Below are 12586 nucleotides of genomic sequence, written 5' to 3' on the forward strand. Positions count from 1 at the left end.
ATTCAAAACTAATACCCTTATGCTTGCAAAGTTTGTTGCAGAATCATCCTTCATGTATATCAAAGATTAATTATTTAGCAATGACCAAGATTTTATAACATTGTTTCGCATGCAGGTTCAATCACTCATGAAAAAATACATATTTTAATAGATCTGTATATGATGACTCATTCAAGGTTCTAGCTTTGTTCTTCATGAATAAAGCAACACGGATTGGTAAATAGCCAAAGGCAATCTAATGCAACCTATTTCAAGTTTTATCTATACATAAGCCTAAATTCATTTATTTGGATTCCTTGGTGGTTTGGAAAATAACTTCACTGTGCATGAAAACAAAAATAACCTGATTAGCTTTATGGTTCATTCATCTTAAATTCACAAGGATAAAAAAAGTTGAAATAAGAATTAGTTTGACATTATTTAGGATTCAATATCAATATCAACTATGGCATTCTCACTCAAGATTATGAGGAGAATTGATGCCATCACATATCATGATTTTATAAACCTCTGAAACCTCAGAGCTACATTTGTCACACTCATCAGGATTCTGATCATAATTATTATTTTGTCACCGCACTTCAAAGACAGGAGCCAAATTGTATCTTTTTAGAAAAGCTGATTTTTTTGGCTTATCTCCTGTCAGAATCTCCAAGCCACTTCATCCTCTAACTGAACAAATAGTGCCTTTTCCTTCCACACAAAACAATTGCCAACATTTATTATGCCCTGATCTCCTCAAAGTTGACAGTGAGTGACATCCAAAACACAAAATTTCTTCTGCTGCTGAAGTTCTGAATCTTTGATTTAGGGTTAAAAGACAAACAACACCCTACCCAAACATGCCAGAGATTCTTATTTAAAAGTCTGCCTTGAATAATTTAAGGCTCCAGTAAAAATAAAAAATAGTAAATAGTATTTAATAAGTCAAAAAGTCATGAAGTTCTGGCTGAGTGATAATTTTATTTAGCAATAAGCTAGCCTTGCATACTCTGCTTGTACCCATAAATAGTACCTATTATTAAAATTATTTTTGTGGTTATATAAAATTCCTCTGTTCCCATTTCCTGAGGTCAAGAACAACTGCAACTGCAAGCATGGCCGGCGTGTGAATCTCCACTAACACATCTAGAGCTGGATATCAGGAGTTACATAGTGACCTGAACCACGATCCCTCACATATCAGCAGAGCTGAGAGTGGAAATTCAACAATTTTACGCATCAAACCTCCGTTGTCCAATTCCGAATCACTGCATTGTTGGTACTTCAATGTGTTATGGCATCAAGCAAAAAAAAGGTTGCTGACCTTTGAATCATTCTTCATATTTTTTTATAAATTCAATTTTTTAGGGGAATCTCATTTCATTTTAAAAAGAGCAGTAGCTGAGAATGCAGTTCATCAAGTAATCTATTATAGAATATTGCCTGACTTCAAACAGACCTGAGTTAGAGCATAACATAAGAAATAGGAGCAGCTCTAGGCCAATTGGTCCTTTAAGTCTACTCTACTATTCACTAAGATCATGGCTGATCTTCTACTTCAATTCCACCTTCCTACACGATCCCCATATTTCTTAATAGCAGTTGTATCTAAAAATCTAACAGAATCTGTCTTGAATATACTCAGTGACTGAGCATCTGTAGTTCTCTGAGGTAGAAAATTCAAAAAATTCACAACACAAGGGAAACATCTTCCCTTCAGCCCAGTACGTGGGCTGAAGACAGCTGGAAATGGAGCCTGAACCAGAAGCCTTGTGAAGATGGAGAGATAGCAGGACTGTAGCCTGGAACTGGGTAGCTGAACAAGCCTAGTGATTCACTGCACTGAGGAGCCGGGATCCAAAATAGGATAGAAATCGGAAGCATCAGCGGAGAATATTCTCTGTAAATAGTTTGTTTCTTGAAGGTATGTTTTTCTTTCAAAGTTTATACAGCTTTGATGCCAGTGGAATAAAGGATTTTATTTAAACATCATGCCATCCATGTGCTTAATACCCATGTTACACTGGGCACTCAGGCTCCTCTGAATATCAGCATTTCCTAATCTTTCTCCTTTTAAAAAACATTCTGCTTTTCTATTTTTCCCAATAAGCTGGATAACGTCTACAACAACTTGCATTTATACAGTACCTTTAACAAAGAAAAACATCCCAAGGCTCTTCGAACAAGTTTTATAAAGCAAATTTTGACAACAAACCACAGCAGACAATATTAGGGCAGAAGATCAAAAGCTCGTCCAAGTGGAAGGCTTTAAGGTATGTCTTAAAGGAGGAAAGAGATCTGGAGGGGTTCAGGAAGGAAGTTAGGGCCTAGGCAGCTGAAGGTGCATCAACCATAGTAATTAAAATTGGCAATGAACAAGAGGCCAGAATTAGATGAGTGCAGTTATCTCGAAGGGTTGTGACGCTGGAGAAGGTTACAGAGTGAATCCATGAGGAGATTTGAAAACAGGAATGGGAAATTTAAAATCGAAATGTTGCTTGACTGAAAGCCAGTGTAAATGTGATGGGTGAAAGCCACTTGGTGCAATTAAGCACAAGGGCGGCAGAATTTTAAATTAGCTCAATTTTATAGCGGCTAGAATGTGGGAGGCTGACTAGGAATGTGTTGGAATATTAAAGTTTACAGGGAATAAAAGTATGGATAAGGCTTTCAGCAGCAGATGAACTAGGGTATGAGCAGGGTCGAGCGATGTTAGGGAGATGGAAATAGGCAGACTTAGTGGCTCAGATATGTGATTGGAAACTCATCTTGGGGTCAAGTATGACGTCAAGGTTGTGAATTGTTTAACCTCGAAGTTGCTAGGAAGAGGGATGTACTCAGAAGCTAGGGAATGATATTGGCTTCAGTCTTCCTAATATTTAATTGGAGGAAAATTTTGCTCATCCAGTACTGGATGTCGGACAAGCTTAACACTTCTCCATTTCATATCCTATCTGTCATGTCTTTGCCAACTCACTTAAACTGTTTATGTCTCTTTGCGTACTTTTTGCATTTTTTTTTGCATAAATTTCCTACCTAACTTTGTATCATCTGAAAATCTGACTATATGGCACTCAGTTCCTCATCTAAATCATTAGATTTTAAAAATTACAAATTGATCCTTGCACTCCACTAGTTACAGCCTACCAATCTGAAAATGGCCATTTTATCGCAACTCTTCAGCCTAGATTTTCCCCTCTACAGAGAAAATCTTGGAAATGTCCGAAATTTCTAAGTCCCATCCCGCATCCAGCATTTCCTATCTTTGCAAGGGTGCGACTGGAGTTGTGCAGATGTGCAGGAATGAGCAAAGGCATTTAAATCATCAGCTGCCTCCAAAGATTTCTGGTTTTTGCACCCCAGCTGTGTGAATCCCGAAGTGCGGAGAGCAGACCAGGTAAGAGGAGGTCTGCTCTCTGTGCGCTTGCTTTGGAGAGCCAGGTTACCCCCTTGGAGAGGTGAGATGACCTTGTAAAGTTACATTGACGATTTCATTTAGTGCTCCAGAAGTAGCAGGAACTTAATTCCCATTGTCCTCAATTGAGCCAAGGGTGGAGCTACTAATCTTCCATGGCAATTTTTCGTTGCCCTCATCGAGTCTTGTACATAGGTGCAAGGAAGGAATTAATGCTTCAGAAATGCACATAGCTCTTCATCAAAGGAAACTTAGAGGATGGGCATGGTGCCCTCTCACATAGAGGGGATGGAAGCCAGTCAAAATGAGCAACTAGAGTCCAGAGAGAGGGCCAAAGTTCATGAAGAAGAGGCACCAGGAAGGATAAAGAAGAAAGGGAGACAACCAGGTTCTACCCTGTGGGGAGGGTGTACAGACACACCTCAACATGACAGAAAACCAGAGCTAGAGGAGATTCGGGTTGAGCTGTGATGTTGTGGCAGACGTATGTTGCATGGTGCAGCAGCAATTGGAGCCAAAATCCATCAATCCCCAATGCCCTGCCTTTTTTTTTATTCATTCATGGAATCTGGGCATCGCTGGCTAGGCCGGCATTTATTGCCCATCCCTAATTGCACTTGAGAACAGAGTGGCTTGTTAGTCCATTTCAGAGGGCATTTAAGAGTCAAGCACATTGATGTGGGTCTGGAGTCACATGTGGGCCAGACCAGGTAAGGGCAGGAGATTTCCTTCCCTAAAGGACACTAGTGAATCAGATGGGTTTTTACAACAATCGACAATGGTTTCATGGTCACCATCAGACTTTTAATTCCTGCTCTTACCACTGCAAACTGCACAAACAACAACCTGTGACACCGGAAATGACAATGCACCCACTGTAGTAATGACAGCACATGACCTAGATTAACTGGGCAATACATAGCCTCCCGACCTGCACTGCCCACACCAAAGTCAATGTGTACCACTACAGTGCAAATGAATGTATAGCACTCAGCACTCATGCTTCAGATGCACTTGCTGAACAACATCTGGTCATGGGATCAGTTCATTAAGCCTCCCTTAAAGTCACGCTTAAATGGAAACTGAAAGATACAAGGATCATCTTAGTGCTTGTCCTTTGATGCAACAGAGAGGAGGAAGGTGTCATATGCCTCATCAATCAGGCCTTCTTATTGCTCTTGGTGAAGTCACTTCAAGATGCAACTCAGCATGCCGCCCTCAATATTACTGGTCAGAAGCTCACTCACATTTTTATCATTTTCTTTTGAGCTCTCTATCTTACACGCGCACACAGAGGCATGTAGAAGTGAATAGAAATATATTGGATGAGCGTTCAAATGTGCTGTATTCAATATGAGTACAATAAGAACTGTGAATGCAGTAAGCCCAATGAACCCATTAGTTCTCTAGGCGAGACAGCACCCTGCGGTCATGCGCATTCCTATGAAATGCCTCCCATGTTGCCTCAGAGGAGGTGGAGGCAGACTGCTCACTTAACTGTCTAAAGGGCAATGAGGAGCATGTGGCCTGCCTCATCATGTAGGCACCCATTGGGGACCTCCCTCACACAGCAGCTTCTGCATGGGCAGCATGATCACTGGCACATGTGGAACGGATGAGGCTCTGGCAGAAGGGCCGCGGGGGTGGCAGAGGATGAGGGTGTCGAGGAGCTCTTGGCACCTTCACCCTCCTCAGTTACCTCTACAGCCTTGAGTCGGCCTACAAGCAAGGTTGATGGGACTGGTTGATGGTGTGCAGCAGTTGTCCATTCCAGCAACTGCTGGACAAACACTGTGATTGTCCTGTTAAGGGAACATAGCTCCTCATGTATTCCATGGATGTCAGCACTCATACTCTGAGTGGACTGCTGCAGGCTACTGAGGGAGCCTTCCATTCTTACCTGGCTGAGACACTGCTCTTGCACCCACTCCAAGTGCTGATGCATGTGTCTCTCTATGAGTTTGGCCAAATTCCCATGGTTAGAGCTCATACAACTGAGTCCCCAGGACAATGTGGAGCTCATGCTGGCGATGGACTCCTCCATTCCTACTGCCTCAGGGAGCTCTGACAGATATCCACACCTCTGCTCCTGATTGTCCAAATACTGTGTCCCAAAAGCTGACTCCCGAGGCTCCACGTTCCTGCCCACTGGAGCATTATTGTGACTTTCCTCCCTTCTCCAAGAGGGACGGTGCACGGATGTCTCTGACTCTGACACCTCCTTCTGAACTCTGGTGAAGTGACTTTCACCCTGTGCAGCTGATTCTAAACATGTACTATATCCATCCGAAGTGCCTGTATCTGAGTTGGCAGGGTTGGGCTAGTATGATGTGATTCTGCCTCCTCGGACATCTCTTCCTCCTTCTCATGCCTGAGGGATGATATGGATCTGGGGGGAAAGCCGGCATAGCTGGAAGGCATATGAGGCGCAAAGTGAGATATTTAGGTATAGCCCTGCTCATAGTGAAAACAAGTTCTGATGCACACCATTGAATTACCCATGCTCGTGCTACCCACATAATTCAACCCCAAAGTTGCACTCCCCTTCATGCCAATATCCCATTGTGCTCAACGAAGTAGCAGCATGACCTCCACGATTACCATGATGTGCCAAGCAATCTCATTTATCATTTCCTACAGGAGATTCATCATCACCAACAGCCAGCAACCCCAGCACCCTGGTGATCTCCAGGGTCATTTGCTCCATAGAACACAGGGGCCTCTGGTAGGTTCTCCCATCCCTAGTCCAGGCCTCCTCTCAAGCATTCTTCGCCCTTTTGTTCTGCAACCATAACATGAATTTATGGCACCTACATATACAGCACGTGCAGAGATATTGTTCTTCAATGCATCTGTGCATCATGCTAGCTATTCACAACTGTGTTATGTGCAGCTAAATGAGCTGTTTACACAATCCGCTGCCTCAGCACTGAGGATTGTATGTGGCATGTTTCACACCTTATCGGCAGCATGCAGTTGTGATCCTTCCCTTGAACTTCTGTGTCTACGAGCCAAGCCATCTTGCCAGAACACAAAAGATCACTGAATCTTGTGCGGCATTGAATCCATGATCTTCTGTGGCTGCTGTTGCACTCACCGCCACCACAATCTGCACCCATGCCTCCTTGAGTAGGTGGTTTTTGACAGCGAGCTGGGTAAATTATGTCCTTTTGCCTTTGTACTTCATCTACCAGGAGCTCCAGGTACCATTGGAAAAACATGGGGCAGCTGGGTCTATCCCTTGAGATGCGCCTGACCTGTGCGACATTCTATGAATTAATGAATTAATTAATGTGAATGTAAGGTGAGAAGGGTCATGAGCAACTCAAAATGCATTGCTATAATTCACTTCTGTGTGCTTACATTCACTAACCATGCACATCATCTCACCTACGAATACCCTTAATGCTGTGGTTGAGAAAAGGACTCTGAAAATACGCCTGGTGCTATGTATGTTGCGGCTGCCACTCCAAGGTGACATGCTTTGCTCAAGGACAACTGACAGCCCTATTGGCTTATTCAGGCTGTTAAGCCATTACACTGTGCAAATATTAGGGACCTGGTCAAAGGTCCACAGTGTGCGTGCATTCAGAGAGACAAGTGACAATAAGGCAAGTGGATGGGATAATGAGCACGGCAATGTTGTTCATTAATCCACTGAGTCTAGTCAGCTTACTAAATCACTGCATTCTATCTGTATCAAGTTGTGGTAACAAGACAATGCCATCTTCACGGCTGTGTCTTGGGAATCCACTCAGTGGTTTACTTCAGCACATTTTTCATTAGTAAGTATCAATGACAGTTCTCCCATAGGGAAAGCCCATGATGGGCCATCTGTTCTAGGATAATCTAACAGTTGGGCAATATTTACAGCTTTGACACCCACCTGGCCACTCCACACACCCCCTCCAAGTCTCCAGACATGCTGCATTCACCAGGATCGACAGCTCCAAGATGGGTGCTTTTTATATGTGACCAAGTCACCGAGCCACGCTGGGTCTGCCTCCGAACCCTCTCCAATTCCGGGAGCACCAGCTCTGATTCGTATTTCAACCCGCACCAACCCCCAACCAAAATTCCGACCTGTGGGCAGACATTTTTAAACGGTGGTAAAAGCAAAATACTGCGGATGCTGGAAATCTGAAACAAAAACAAATATTGCTGGAAAAACTCAGCAGGTCTGACAGCATCTGTAAAGAGGAAGGCAGAGTTAACGTTTCAAGTCCATGTGAGTCTTCATCAGGACTACTGATGAAGAGTCATACGGACTCAAAACTTTAACTCTGTCTTCCTCTCCATAGATGTTGTCAGACCTGCTGAGTGTTTCCAGCAATTTTTGCTTTTGTTTTTAAACGTTGGGTTTGCTGAACCAGGAAATCTCCCGACTCTGAGCACCCGACCCAGGAATGAAAACCTGGGCCTCTGTTTCTGTCCATTAACCAGTTCTCAAGTTCTGCTCTATCCACGAGCTCTAAGTTTGTGTAGTAACCTCTTGCGTGACACCTTATCAGTTTTATTTTTCAAAATCCAAATATACTGCAACAACTTGTTCCTCCTTATCTACCCTGCTAGTCACAATCTCAAAAACTCTTAAATTTTTTCAAGCACCATTTCCCTTTCATTAATCTATGTATGACTCCACCAAGTCATATTATGAAGTTCTAATTTCCATTATGAGTTCTATTTTGTTCAGTAGCCATAATCAGCAGTTTTCTATTGTATAAAGCAGAAAGAGGTGACATATTTTGAGAATACAGATTGCTGTCTAGTCAAAACTCTCTCGCAAAGATGTATTAGGTGTTAAATGGTTTTCTGCAAATGATAATATAATGAACCTATTACTTACCACTCATCCTACCCCTCTGGCCCAACAAAGGAAGTGAAGAAACAGGAAAACACCTTTTTGAACAACTTCTGGTCAGAGCTCATCTTCCTGTTAGCTTGGTTTGCTGGGAGGGTCACAATGGCAGGTTTCTGATTAAAAGAGTGGTCAAGATTTAATGCTGTTGCTCGATCTTGATCATCAACAGAGCCCAATTTGCATATTTAAAGAATGATCTACCAGCTACCATATGAATTGGATACTCAATACATTTGGGGGCCCTTGGACACAATTTTTGTCAATATCTCTTACAACTTGAGTTCTGGAGGTGAAGGCCAATTTCTTTATTTTTCTTCAACAACAGAAACAAAAATTGCTGGAAAAACTCAGCAGGTCTAACAGCATCTGTGGAGAGAAAGACAGAGTTAACGTTTCGGGCCTGTATGACTCTTCTTCAGAATCTTGTTTTAACATTTATTTTTCTTGATCATTACGTATCTTCATATTATTGTATTGCTGGTAAGTGTAAAAGTTGGAGTCTTCATGCACTCCACCTGCCATTGCTCACCTCTGCTTAGCTTTTTTCCCTATTTTTACATTCTCCAACTTGTCTCACAACTGAATCTCGCTAGATCTTCATATGCTCCACTTGTCAAATAAAAGGTTAGACAGTGGCCCTTTATCTTCAACTACAAATAGCCCTTTTTTCATTTCTTTGCTGTACCTTATTTTGTCACATCCACTGGGTAACAAAACAGAAACCAACACATGCCATTTTGGCAGATAGGTGCCAGTACCTAGTCAAAATGAACAGACCATTGTGTTGAAAGGTCCAAGAGGGTTACTAGACACTAATATAGAAGCTTATTTAGGAAAATTATGCAGTACTTAAAACTAATTCATGGAGCATGTCAGATAACCAATTATTCCAGGTATGAGGTGTCTTCGTGTTACAATCAGTTTTGTTGAAAATGACTGACCCTGCAGTAGAATCTTTGAATGCCACAATGAAAGCTTTTCCTCCCCTTACTGTGGAGTCCCTAAGTAAAATTGCCACAAGTGCACAAGATAAAACTATTCAGAATTGGACAGGATTAATGTAATCATTTTATTAACGAAGCTGTAAGATTCATTTTCTAAGGAAATTTAAATGTTGCACTCAGCAGTAGGAAGTGTTCCTATGAGATTACACTTTTTGACTGTGGAGAATTTACATTCTGTCCTCACCTGACAACCACACAAGTGTTTCCAACAAAGGTCTTGTGGTGATTTGGGGTGATCAATATTCTATTATCCTTAATCTGGAATGTAATTGGTTTTAAACAAAAGGAACTATTCATTCAAAAAATGTCATTGCTCCAAATATTAATTTTTACCAATCAAAGCAATTCTATAGGATATCTTTACTATCCTTACCCCTTACTATGTAGGGGTAAGTTTCTCAAATGTATCAGACACTGATTGGCCTGACCTCTTCATAGAAGTTGATCTCTAGGAAATATAGAGGAAGTGTGTGCTGCAGTCAGCATTGCGGTGAAGCAGTTTGGGAAGAGCGTCCTGCAGTCAGCATCACGGTGAAGCAGTCACTTCAAAAAGTGATGTCAGCACAAAGGTGAGAGCTGATTGGTGAGTAGTAGGTAAGTTTTTTTCTCCAGTTTAAAATAGATTAAGCTAAGGAAAGGTAAGAGTTCTAGTTTTTATTTAAAGTACATAAATAATTTAACTTTTTTTTACCATATTTAAACTAAAGTTTTTTCAACTGGAGGCATGTCAGGGCAGCTCAGTCCCGTGTTATGTACCACCTACAACATGTGGGAAGTCCTACATGCTCCTTGCGCTCTGACTGACCACATGTGCGATAAGTGCCACCAGCTGCAGCTACTTGAGCTCCGGGTTTCGGAGCTTGAGCAGCAGCTGGAGGCACTGAGGTGCATCTGCGAGGCTGAGAGTTTCGTGGAAAGCATGATTTTAGACGTGGTTACCCCACAGTTTACGGAAATGCAGACAGAGAGGGAATGGGTGACCATCAGTCAGAAGAAAGGTATCAGGCAGGTAGTCAGGAAATCCCCAGGGCGCATCTCGCTCGAGAACCATTTTTCTGTGCTGGAAAATGGTAAGAGTGATGGTTCCTTTAGGGAGTGCAGCCATGCTCATGGCACTGTGAGTGGTTCAGCTGCACAGGGTGGGGAGGGTGGGGGGGGAAAGAGTTGGAGAGCAATAGTGGTAGTGATAGTAAGAGGAACAAACAGGTGTTTCTGCGGACATAGACTTGACTCCAGGATGGTATGTTGCCTCCCTGGTGCCAGGGTCAAGGATGTCACTGAATGGCTGCAATGCTTTCTAAAGGGGGAGGGCAAACAGACTGAGATCATGGTACATATTGGTACCAATGACATAGTTAGAAAGAGGGATGAGGTCCTGCATACAGAATTTAGGGAGCTAGGAAACAGATTGAAAAACAGGACCTCAAAGGTAGTAATCTCTGGATTACTTCCAGTGCCATGCGCTAGTAAGTATAGAAATAGGAGGTTAGGCCAGAGGAATGCACAGCTGGAGAGATGGTGCAGGAGGGAGGGCATTAGATTTCTGGGACATTGGGACCATTTCTGGAGGCGGTGGGACCTGTACAAGGTGGACGGGTTGCACCTGAACCAGAATGGGACCAACATCCTTGTGGGGAGGTTTGCTAGTGCTGTTGGGGAGGGTTTAAACTAACATGGCAGCGGTTGGGATCCTGACAGGAGGTTCAGCAGGGGGAGATGCACAGCCAAAATTAGAAGAGAGAGCAAGTGAGTCTGGAGAGCATAGAAATTATAGGCCAGTTAAGGGACAAGGGAGATTGGCAAGGTTGGATCGTATTTATTTTAAGGCAAGGAACTGACAAGTAAGGCATATGAGTTGAGGGCACAAATTAACACATGGAAGTATGGTGTTATTGCTGTCACAGAGACATGGTTGAGAGAGGGGCAGGATTGGCAGCTCAATATTCCAGGATATTGGATCTTCAGGCGAGACAAGGAAGGAAGTAAAAGAGGAGGGGGTATCGCAATATTGATCAAGGGATCAATTACAGCAGTAATGAGGGATGACATTTTAGAAGGCTCCTCAAATGAAACCATATGGATAGAACATAAAAACTAAAAGGAAGCAATCACATTGCCAGAAGTGTACTATAGGCCCACAAACAGTCAGAGAGAAAAAGAAGAGCAGATATGTAGGCAAATTTCAGAGAAGTGTAAAATATAAGGTAGTAATAGTGGGGGATTTGAACTTCCCCAGCATTAACTGGGTTAGTCATTGTGTGATAGGTTTAGAGGGAGCTGAATTCTTAAAATGCATCCCAGAGAGCTTTTTAAGCCAGAAAGGTAGAAGGTCCTACAAGAGAGCTCTGAAGTTAATTTTAGGGAATGAAGCCGGGCAAGTGGTAGAGGTATCAGTGGGGGAGTATTTTACAGATGGTGATCATAACTCCATTAGATTCAAGGTTGTTACGGAAAAGGACAAGGATGGGCCAGAAATCAGAGTTCTAATTTAGGCGAAGGCCAATTTTAACAAGATCAGGTATGACATTAGTAGGTAAAATAAAGGAAAATCCAAAGTTATTTTACAAGTACATAAAGAGTAAGAGGATAATTAGGGAAAGAGTACGGCCCATTAAGGACCATAGTGGTAATTTGTGTGTGGAGCTGGAAGACGTAGTTCGTGTTCTAAATGAATACTTTGTGTCGGTGTTCATAAGCGAGAGGGACGATGTGGGTATGGAAATGAGGCAGAAGGACTGCGATATAATTTAAAAATTAACATAGAAAGGGAGGAGGGTCTAAGTGGTCTGGCAGGCTTAAAAGTAGATAAATATCCAGGCCCAGATGAAATGTATCCAAAGCTGTTGAGTGAGGAAAGGAAAGAGATAGCGGGGCGCTGGCAATAATTTTCAATACCTCTCTGGCCACAGGAGAGATGCCAGCGGACTGGAGGACAGCCAATGTGGTACCGTTATTCAAGAAGGGAGGAAGGCATAAACCTGGGAAATAAGGGCCGTCAGCCTAACCTCAGTGGTGGGGAAGCTATTGGAAGCAATTCTGAGGGACAGAATTAATCTACACTTGGAGAGGCAGGGATTAATCAAGGACAGTCAGCATGGTTTTGTTAAGGGGAGGTCATGTCTGACCAATTATTTGAATTTTTCGAAGAGGTGATCAGGTGTGTAGATGAAGGCAATGCATTTTGCATAGTCTACTTGGGCTTCAGCAAGACTTCTGGTAAGTCCTGCACGGGAGACTGATAATGAAGGTAAGAGCCCAAGGGATCCAAGGCAATTTGGCAAATAGGACCCAGAATTGGCTGAGTGGCAGGAAGTAGAGGGTGAT

This window comes from Carcharodon carcharias, chromosome 6 (genome assembly GCF_017639515.1).
Source record: "Carcharodon carcharias isolate sCarCar2 chromosome 6, sCarCar2.pri, whole genome shotgun sequence".
NCBI lineage: Eukaryota > Metazoa > Chordata > Chondrichthyes > Lamniformes > Lamnidae > Carcharodon > Carcharodon carcharias.